Here is an 8,023-nt window from a genome sequence, read left to right on the forward strand (position 1 = left end):
AAAATGCACACACAAATGTATGTATGCATGTGTGTATATATATTTACACAAATGGTAGTATAACCTGTTCTCTATTCTGCGCCACGCTTTTTCAGTTAACATTTCTTGGTGATTATTCCATGCAAGTGTATACAGAGTTGCATTGTATTCCCTTGTATGGTTGTATCCTCATTTATTTAACATGCCTCCATTTATGGACGTTTATGGACTTGACAGCACCTAACAGCAACAACAAATGTTGAGTCAGGACTGATACCATGGCAGTTAACAACAACAATGTTGTTTCAAATATTTTTCTATTACAAGCAAAAATAATAAGGAAATTAAAAAAATTCAGAATCTCATGCCTAAATTTAGTCTTGGATAAAGGAGCCCTGGTGGTACAGTGGTTAAGCACTAAGGCTGCTAACCTAAAGGCTGGCAGTTTGAATCCACCAGCCATTCCTATGGGGCAGTTCTATTCTGACTCAAGAACAACAGGCTTGTTTTTTTATTTTGGGTAAGAAGTAGGAATCTGTATTTTAAAAGTGTTATCCGGGTAATTTTGAAGTTTAGCCATGGCCAAGGTATTCAGCCAAATATGCTATTCAGCTTCAGGCTTGACCTCAGGCTTTGGAAGGCAAAATAGCTGAATGCCAACTTAACATTATTTTTAGTATGGCTGATCCCTTGCACGATCAATCATCATGCAATTATTTAAGCTGCCATCAACCTAATGTGTAACATAGTAATAGGCACAAGACAGGTCACTGAATTTATTATTCACTTATAAATATCAATGGACAATCTAGATGTTACTAAAACTTGTTGCCATCTCATCACTTCCACCTCATAGAGAGTCATAGCAACCCCACAGGACAGGGTAGAACTGCCTCATGGGGTTTCCAAGGAGCAACTGGTGTATTCAAATCACCGACCTTTTGGTTAGCGGCCATAGCTCTTCACCATTGTGCCACCAGGGCTCCAGATGTTACAAGGAGTGAAATTTTTTTTTGTGTTTTATAAGCTGAATTTTTCAGTCACGTGAGGTATAAATGTATGCTTATTATTGCAAGAGTAAAAGACTGCAGTACTGAGGGATCATTTTGAAAACTGTTGCTTGTATGTGCAAAACAATTAATAAGAGATTTCAAATGGTTAAACAAATACGGAACTATAGTCAGAGTAAAAGTAAAGATTTAGAAAACATTTGGGAACTACATTATATCCTTTTGGTGCCAATAAATACTCATAGAGTTTTAAAATAACAATACAAGGAAGAAAAAGAGACTGCATTTCCTCAAATTTGAATCTTTGTAGAAGTGTCCAGAACGCTGGCATTTAAGACATTAAACACAGTAATGTTGAGGAACTATATTTGATTTTTAGTTATTTCTTTACAGTTAAACAATCTTTCAGAAAAAAAAATTATATTTGGGAATTCTTTCCCTCTTGTGATGATAAATTAAATATAACCCATTGCGTCAATTCAATTCTAACTCACAGCGTCCCTATAGGACAGAATAGAACTGCTCCACAGAGTTCCCAAGGCTGTAATCTTTATGGAAGCAGATTGCCACATCTTCCCAGTGGACTGACTGGTGGGTTTGAATCTCTGACAGTTAGCAGCCCAATGCTTAACCACTGTGCCACCAGGGATCCTTGATAAATAATGTCAATTCTACCACCTCAACATTTCATTGGGAAAACTTTAAAATTACATACAACAATATCTGTGTTATCTTCCATTTAGATAACAAATGAGCCTTGGTGGCATAATCGTGAAGCGCCTGGCTGCTAACTGAAAGGTCTGTAGTTTGAATCCACCAGCCGCTCTTTGGGAGAAAAATGTGGCTGTCTACTTCTGTAAAGATTATAGCCTTGGAAACTCTATGGGGCAGTTCTACTCTGTCCTCTGGGGTCGCTATGAGTCAGAATCAACTAGATGGAAATGGGTTTGGCTTTTGGTTTTTATTTCATTTTATTTTTAAATGGAAGATAAAAGTTTATTTCTGAGTGGAAAAGAGAAAAGTATATGCAAGAAAGTCTAGATTCCTTCTCCTCACGCACTGCTTTCATAATAAAGCTCCAAGTATCAAGTTTGAAGATATTTACCAGGATAAACATTTTTTTTTTAACAGCTGATCATTTACTATGTGGTGGACACTTTTTCATAAAAATCATATACTGTGAACTAAATATATTCTTAAAGCTGACAAGAAACTTACAACAATTATGTACTAACAGAGAAGATACTATATTTTACTGCAAAATATTATAAAAGTGATACAATTTTGTGGCTTTAAATGTTTAATTACTTGATTTAAACAGGGGAATGGAAAAAAATAAAACTTTAGGATTTTTTGTATTTGATTGATTCTCCTTTCACGTCCTCTCTAATTAGTTGGTGCACATAAGTGACAACTGTTGAAGTCTGGACATTCATCAACACTAATGAAGGAATAATGTTTGTATCTAAGGCATCTGCTCCAGTGGCAGAACCTGGGTTAATGTCGAATTTATTTTCACGCTTCAAATTTGTGTGTGTGTCCCAAGATAAGAATGTTCACATCAAACTGCCTCTGCAACAGGGGTAAGCTGACCATATCTCCCTACAGAATAACTTGATGTCCAGGGATCAAATCAATTCTGAAATGTCCAACAGTCACAACTTTCTGTTCTGCATAATTCAGATTCTCACCGAAGTCTCCTTTCACAATATGAACATCACTAGCTAGAGCCTTGAGATAGTCGTAACTCTCTTTAGCACAGTTTCCCAGTGCAGCGAATGTGCTGAATCTTTCTAGACACCAGCTGCAGTTTTGTTTTTTTTTTTTTAACATAGCTGGCAAATTGTTGCAGCGGTGTGGGATGCGCAGATCTCCTAACACCAACACCAACTGGAGACAGAACAATCTTCATCTTTAAAGAGGGGTCCTCTGTGCCCAACCATCCTGTCACTGGGCTTCGCTTAGTCACCATAACTGCTGCCACCCTCTTCCTCAGGCTCCTCGGCACTGGTTTTTAGATAATAATACATAGAAGAAATTTAAGAACGAGAAAAAAATAAGAAAACTCAAATACTCTTTTCTCACTAATCGAACTACAAAACAAGATTTTAAAATAATGCTCTGAGAAGAGAATTCCGAATAGTTTTGAATTTATGGTTTTGAATTGTCTTAGCTAATTACCATTGCTGATGTCAGATGGATCCTGGCTGAAAGCAGAGAATACCAGAAAGATGTTTACCAGTGTTTTATCTACCATGCCAAGGCATTCGACGGTGTGGATCATGACAAATTATGGATAACATCGCAAAGAATGGGAATTCCAGAACACTTAATTGTGCTCATGAGGAACCTGTACTTAGACCAAGAGGCAGTCGTTCAAATAGAACAAGGGGATACTGTGTGGTTTAAAGTTAGGAAAGGTGCGCATCAGGGTTGTATCCTTTCACCATACTTATTCAATCCGTACACTGAGCAAATAATCCAAGAACCTGGACTATATGAATAAGAATGGGGCATCAGGATTGGAAGAAGACTCATTAACAACCTGCAATATGTAGGTGACACAACTTTGCTTGCTGAAAGTAAAGAGAACGTGAAGCACGTACTGACGAAGATCAAAGACCACAGCCTCCAGTATGGATTGCACCTCAGCATAAAGAAAACAAAAATCCTCACAACTAGACCAATAAGCAACATCATGATAAACAGAGAAAAGATTGAAGTTGTCAAGGACTTAATTTTACTTGGATCCACAATCAACACCCATGGAAGCAGCAATTGAGAAATCAAAAGATGCGTTGCATTGGGGAAATCTGCTGTAAGATACCTCTGTAAAGTGTTAAAAAACAAAAGTGTCACCTTGAAGACTAAGATGCACCTGACTTAGGCTATGGTGTTTTCAGTCGTCTCATATGCATGCGAAAGCTGGGCAATAAATAAGGAAGACCGAAGAAGAATTGATGTCTTTGTATTATGGTGTTGGTGAAGAATACTGAATATACCATGGAGTGCCAAAAGAACGAACAAATCTGTCTTGGAAGAAGTACAGCCAAAATGCTCCTTAGAGGGAAGGATGGTGAGGCCTTGTCTCACGTACTTTGGACATGTTATCAGGAGAGATCAGACAGTCCCTGGAGAAGGACATCATGCTTGGTAGAGGGCCAGCAAAAAAGAGGAAGATCCTCAATGAGAAAGACTGACACGGTGGCAGAAGCAACAGGCTCAAGCATGACAATGACTGTGAGGATGGCATAGAAACGGGCAACATTTCCTTCCGTTATGCACAGGGTCACTATGAGTCAGAACCGACTCCACGGCACCTAACAACAACAAAATTACCACTGGAGAAGGAGGGAAGCTTAGAAACTTGGTAGCAACATTACAGCAACACCCTATCTAGGCAAAGCCAGACTAAAAGTATCTTGTTCAATCACCTACTTCTGTTAAAATAAGCATATATTTAGCTTTGCAAAATATGCACAAGACTGACCACAGGAGCCAGAGAGCAGGAGAGATTATCGTCCCTGCTCTATAATGTTAAATTAAAAAAAAAAAAAGACTTCTAAAATGTTAATAAAATTGGAATAATAATTTTTAATTAAAAATTCTGATTTATTTTTGTTTGCCAGAATTTCAAGCTATGATGGTGATATCTAGCTCTGTTCATAAGTTTTGATAAATATTGGTTTTAATACTCAATCAGTTGGAATTTAGCCAAAATTGTGTTTGATGCACCTTTAACTCTGCAATCAGGCTTACCCACTGCCATCAGATGGATTCTGACTCATGGCGACCTTATAGGACAGAGTAGAACTGCCCCAAAGGGTTTCTAAGGCTGTAACCTTTACAGAAGCAGACTGCCACATCTTTCTTCCACCAGTCAGGCTTAGGAACTACTTATTTATGGGATATTTATCTGTGCCAGGTCTTGGCTAAACTGGCAAAAGGAAAATAAACATCTACACAGGGTTACACAAGGTAATTTATTAACAATGTTACCTGGCCTAGAGCTTGTTTTTGATATTTACTCACTTTTTCTTGCACGAGCAACAGCCTTTTGTAATTCTAAACATTATAACATTTTACATTCTGAGGATGAGTAATTAGGGTGAGGGGGAGTGCTTAATACAATTGTATATTAGGATACATTATGAAATAGTGAAATACAGACATGGAATAGATCAGAGTCAAGAAATTGATCGAGTATACTTAGAATTAAGTGCAGATGGCATTTTTCAAATCTGTGGGAGAAATATGGATTATTGTTTCCAAGCGTTATGAATAGCTAGTCATTAAAGAGAAAACAAACACACCTGAATTTCAACCTTATTCATCTACTGTCAAATCCAGTTTAGATATCATAATTTTAAATGTAAAAATAAAATTGTAACATTGCTAGAAATTTTAGAGTTTGTGAAAATTCAGTGAGCTGTACACTTACGACACATAGTTTTGTGACTACATACTATTCAACAAAATCTTTAAAACTACAGGTAATTTATTTTTATAATTTGGGAGGAGAAAATGTCGTTTATCTGTAACATAAAATTCAACAGTCATTTAAAAAAGGATTGATAAGTGAACTACATGCAGTTTTAAACTTTCTAAATGGCAGAAAAACACTATGAAAAGTCAAACAAACATCAAATTGGGAAAAGGTCTTTGCAACAATTTGACAAACTGTATCAAGCAGGCTGCAGCCAGGAAAAGAAACCTGTAACCATCCGGATTCCAACACGGGGTAACTCCATGTGTCAGAAATAGTTTGCACTAGGCTCTAACCAAAAGGTTGGCGGTTTGAACCCACACAGTGGCGCCATGGAGACCTGGTAGTGTAGTGATGAAGAGCTTGACGGCTAACCAGAAGGTCAGGAGTTTGAACCTACCAGCTGCTTCTTGGAAACCTACCAGCTGCTTCTTGGAAACCCTGCGGGGCAGTTCTACTCTGTCTTATAGGGTCATTATGAGTCAGAATTGACTACACGGCAATGGTTTTTTTTTTTTTGGTTTTAGTGGTGCCACAGAAGAAAGGGTGATCGGCTTCTGTAAAGACTACAGTAAAACAAAAACAAAAACAAAAAAAAACCTATAACACATGGGGTCCCCACGAGGAAAAGAAAGACCACTTTAAATATTTGAAACAGAAAAAATCTAATACAAAAATTGTTTTCATAGGTGATGGAAGAGCTGAAAACCCAAACAGGCACCTCAGAAATTATCAAGAGCAGAAAGCCACTTTGCTTTAAGCTGGAGGGACCCAGGGTCACCCAGCTGAAGCCAAAACAACATGAAATCTCTCTGGTGGGAGCAGAATACACAGAGAAGACACAGTGGCTGCTGGAGTTGCTCCTTGAAGTAGGGAAAAGGATAGAGTAGAAACGTCCTGGCATCTCCTGCCGGCTGCCCTCTGTATTAGTTTGCTATTGCTACTGCAACAAATTATTACGACTCTTATTATCTTGCAGTTCTGGAGGTCACAGATCTGAAAATGGTCTCATTGGGCTAATATCAAGGAGTAGGCTGGGCTGCATTTCTTACTGGAGGCTCTTGGGGAGAATGCTTCCTTGGCTCGTCCAGCTTCTAGAGGCCGCCTGCATTTCTTGGGTTGTGGCCCCGTGATCCATCTTCAAAATCAGCAGTTGCCTGTTGTGTCAGTTTCAGGTTTCCATCTTTCAGGTTCTCTTGCTTCTGTCTCCCTGTTCCACTTTTAAGGACCCTTGCAATTACACTGGGCCCATCTGAATAATCCAGGAAAATCTCCCTGTTTTAAGGTCCCCTGATTAGCCACCCTAATTCTATCTGCAACTTCATCCCCCTTTGCCGTGTAAGGTAACATATTTAAGGTTCTGGAGATTAGGACAGAGGCATCTTTTAAGGGGCCAATATTTTGCCTACCACACCCTCCAGTCTTCCACCAAGGCTTCTCTTTGGTCATATGTAGCTGGAAGCCTCCTGATAAGGAACCCTGGGAAAGCAGTCTGCAGTGGTAAACTCCCCACCCCCACCTCACACATATCTGAGAGCAAACGAGCACCTGGAAAAATGACTAACACTCCTACAACAAAGAGTTCATATAAATCAATAAGAAAATGATAAATAACAAAATAGAAAAATAAGCCAAGGATGTGGGTTGGCAATTTTTAGACAAAGAGGTAAAAATAGCCCATATACAATGCAAAGACTCTCAACCGCCATAATGTAAATTAGAACAATGAGCTATAATCCTTCCCCTTCCAGATGGACTAAATTCAAAAGATTGTTAACACCAGTGTTGGCGATAGCATAGACTATTGAGGAAGTATAACTTGGTACAAATTTTTTGAAAGACAATTTGGCAACATCGAATTGAAATGTAAATGTGCTTGGCTTTTGATCTAGCAATTCTACTTCTATGCAGAATGTTACACATGTGTGTAAAAATGTATATACAAAGATATTCACTGGGGCAGTATTTATGGTACCAAAACAAACACAAAACAACCTGGGAATAACTCAAATGTCCATTGATACAGAATTGGTCATGGTTCAATAATATAATGCCCTCCACCATCTGAAGGAATGACCTGATAAGGAAATAGAATGCACTGATGAGGAAACATGTCTATTGTTGGGTGAAAAAAGCGAGTTACTGACCAATATGTGTAGTATAATCGTAAAACATTTACATGTTCACACACGAGTAAAAATTCTGGTTGAATATAAACCAAGCTGTTAACAGGGCTTTTCTGAAATAGCGGATTTTGTGGGACTTTCGTTTTCTACTTTACAGATTTTTATATTTTTTGAACTTCATACAACAGTAATTTTTATATAATCAGAAACAAAGTATAAAAATGTGAACACTGATTAATAAATAGGTTTAAAAACAGGCTAATTTTTTATTCATACTGGATAAATTTGCTTCAAGTTTTCATTATATTAAAAAAAAATTTATCCTGATTTATGGTTAAAACATTCACTCCCCCTTCTCTCAAATGAATGAATAAATGAAAAAGTCAATAATAAAGAAGAGAATTTTTTTCCCCCTCCTCAGG

At 37.8% G+C, this 8,023-nt stretch overlaps 1 pseudogene; it reads right to left on the bottom strand.

The window, feature by feature from the left end:
• Positions 1–1,765: 1,765 nt before the first annotated feature.
• On the bottom strand, positions 1,766–2,901 carry LOC100655968 (vacuolar protein sorting-associated protein 29-like; annotated as a pseudogene).
• Between the last annotated feature and the right edge of the window lie 5,122 nt (positions 2,902–8,023).

Source organism: Loxodonta africana, chromosome 1, assembly GCF_030014295.1.
Source record: "Loxodonta africana isolate mLoxAfr1 chromosome 1, mLoxAfr1.hap2, whole genome shotgun sequence".
Taxonomy (NCBI): Eukaryota; Metazoa; Chordata; class Mammalia; order Proboscidea; family Elephantidae; genus Loxodonta; species Loxodonta africana.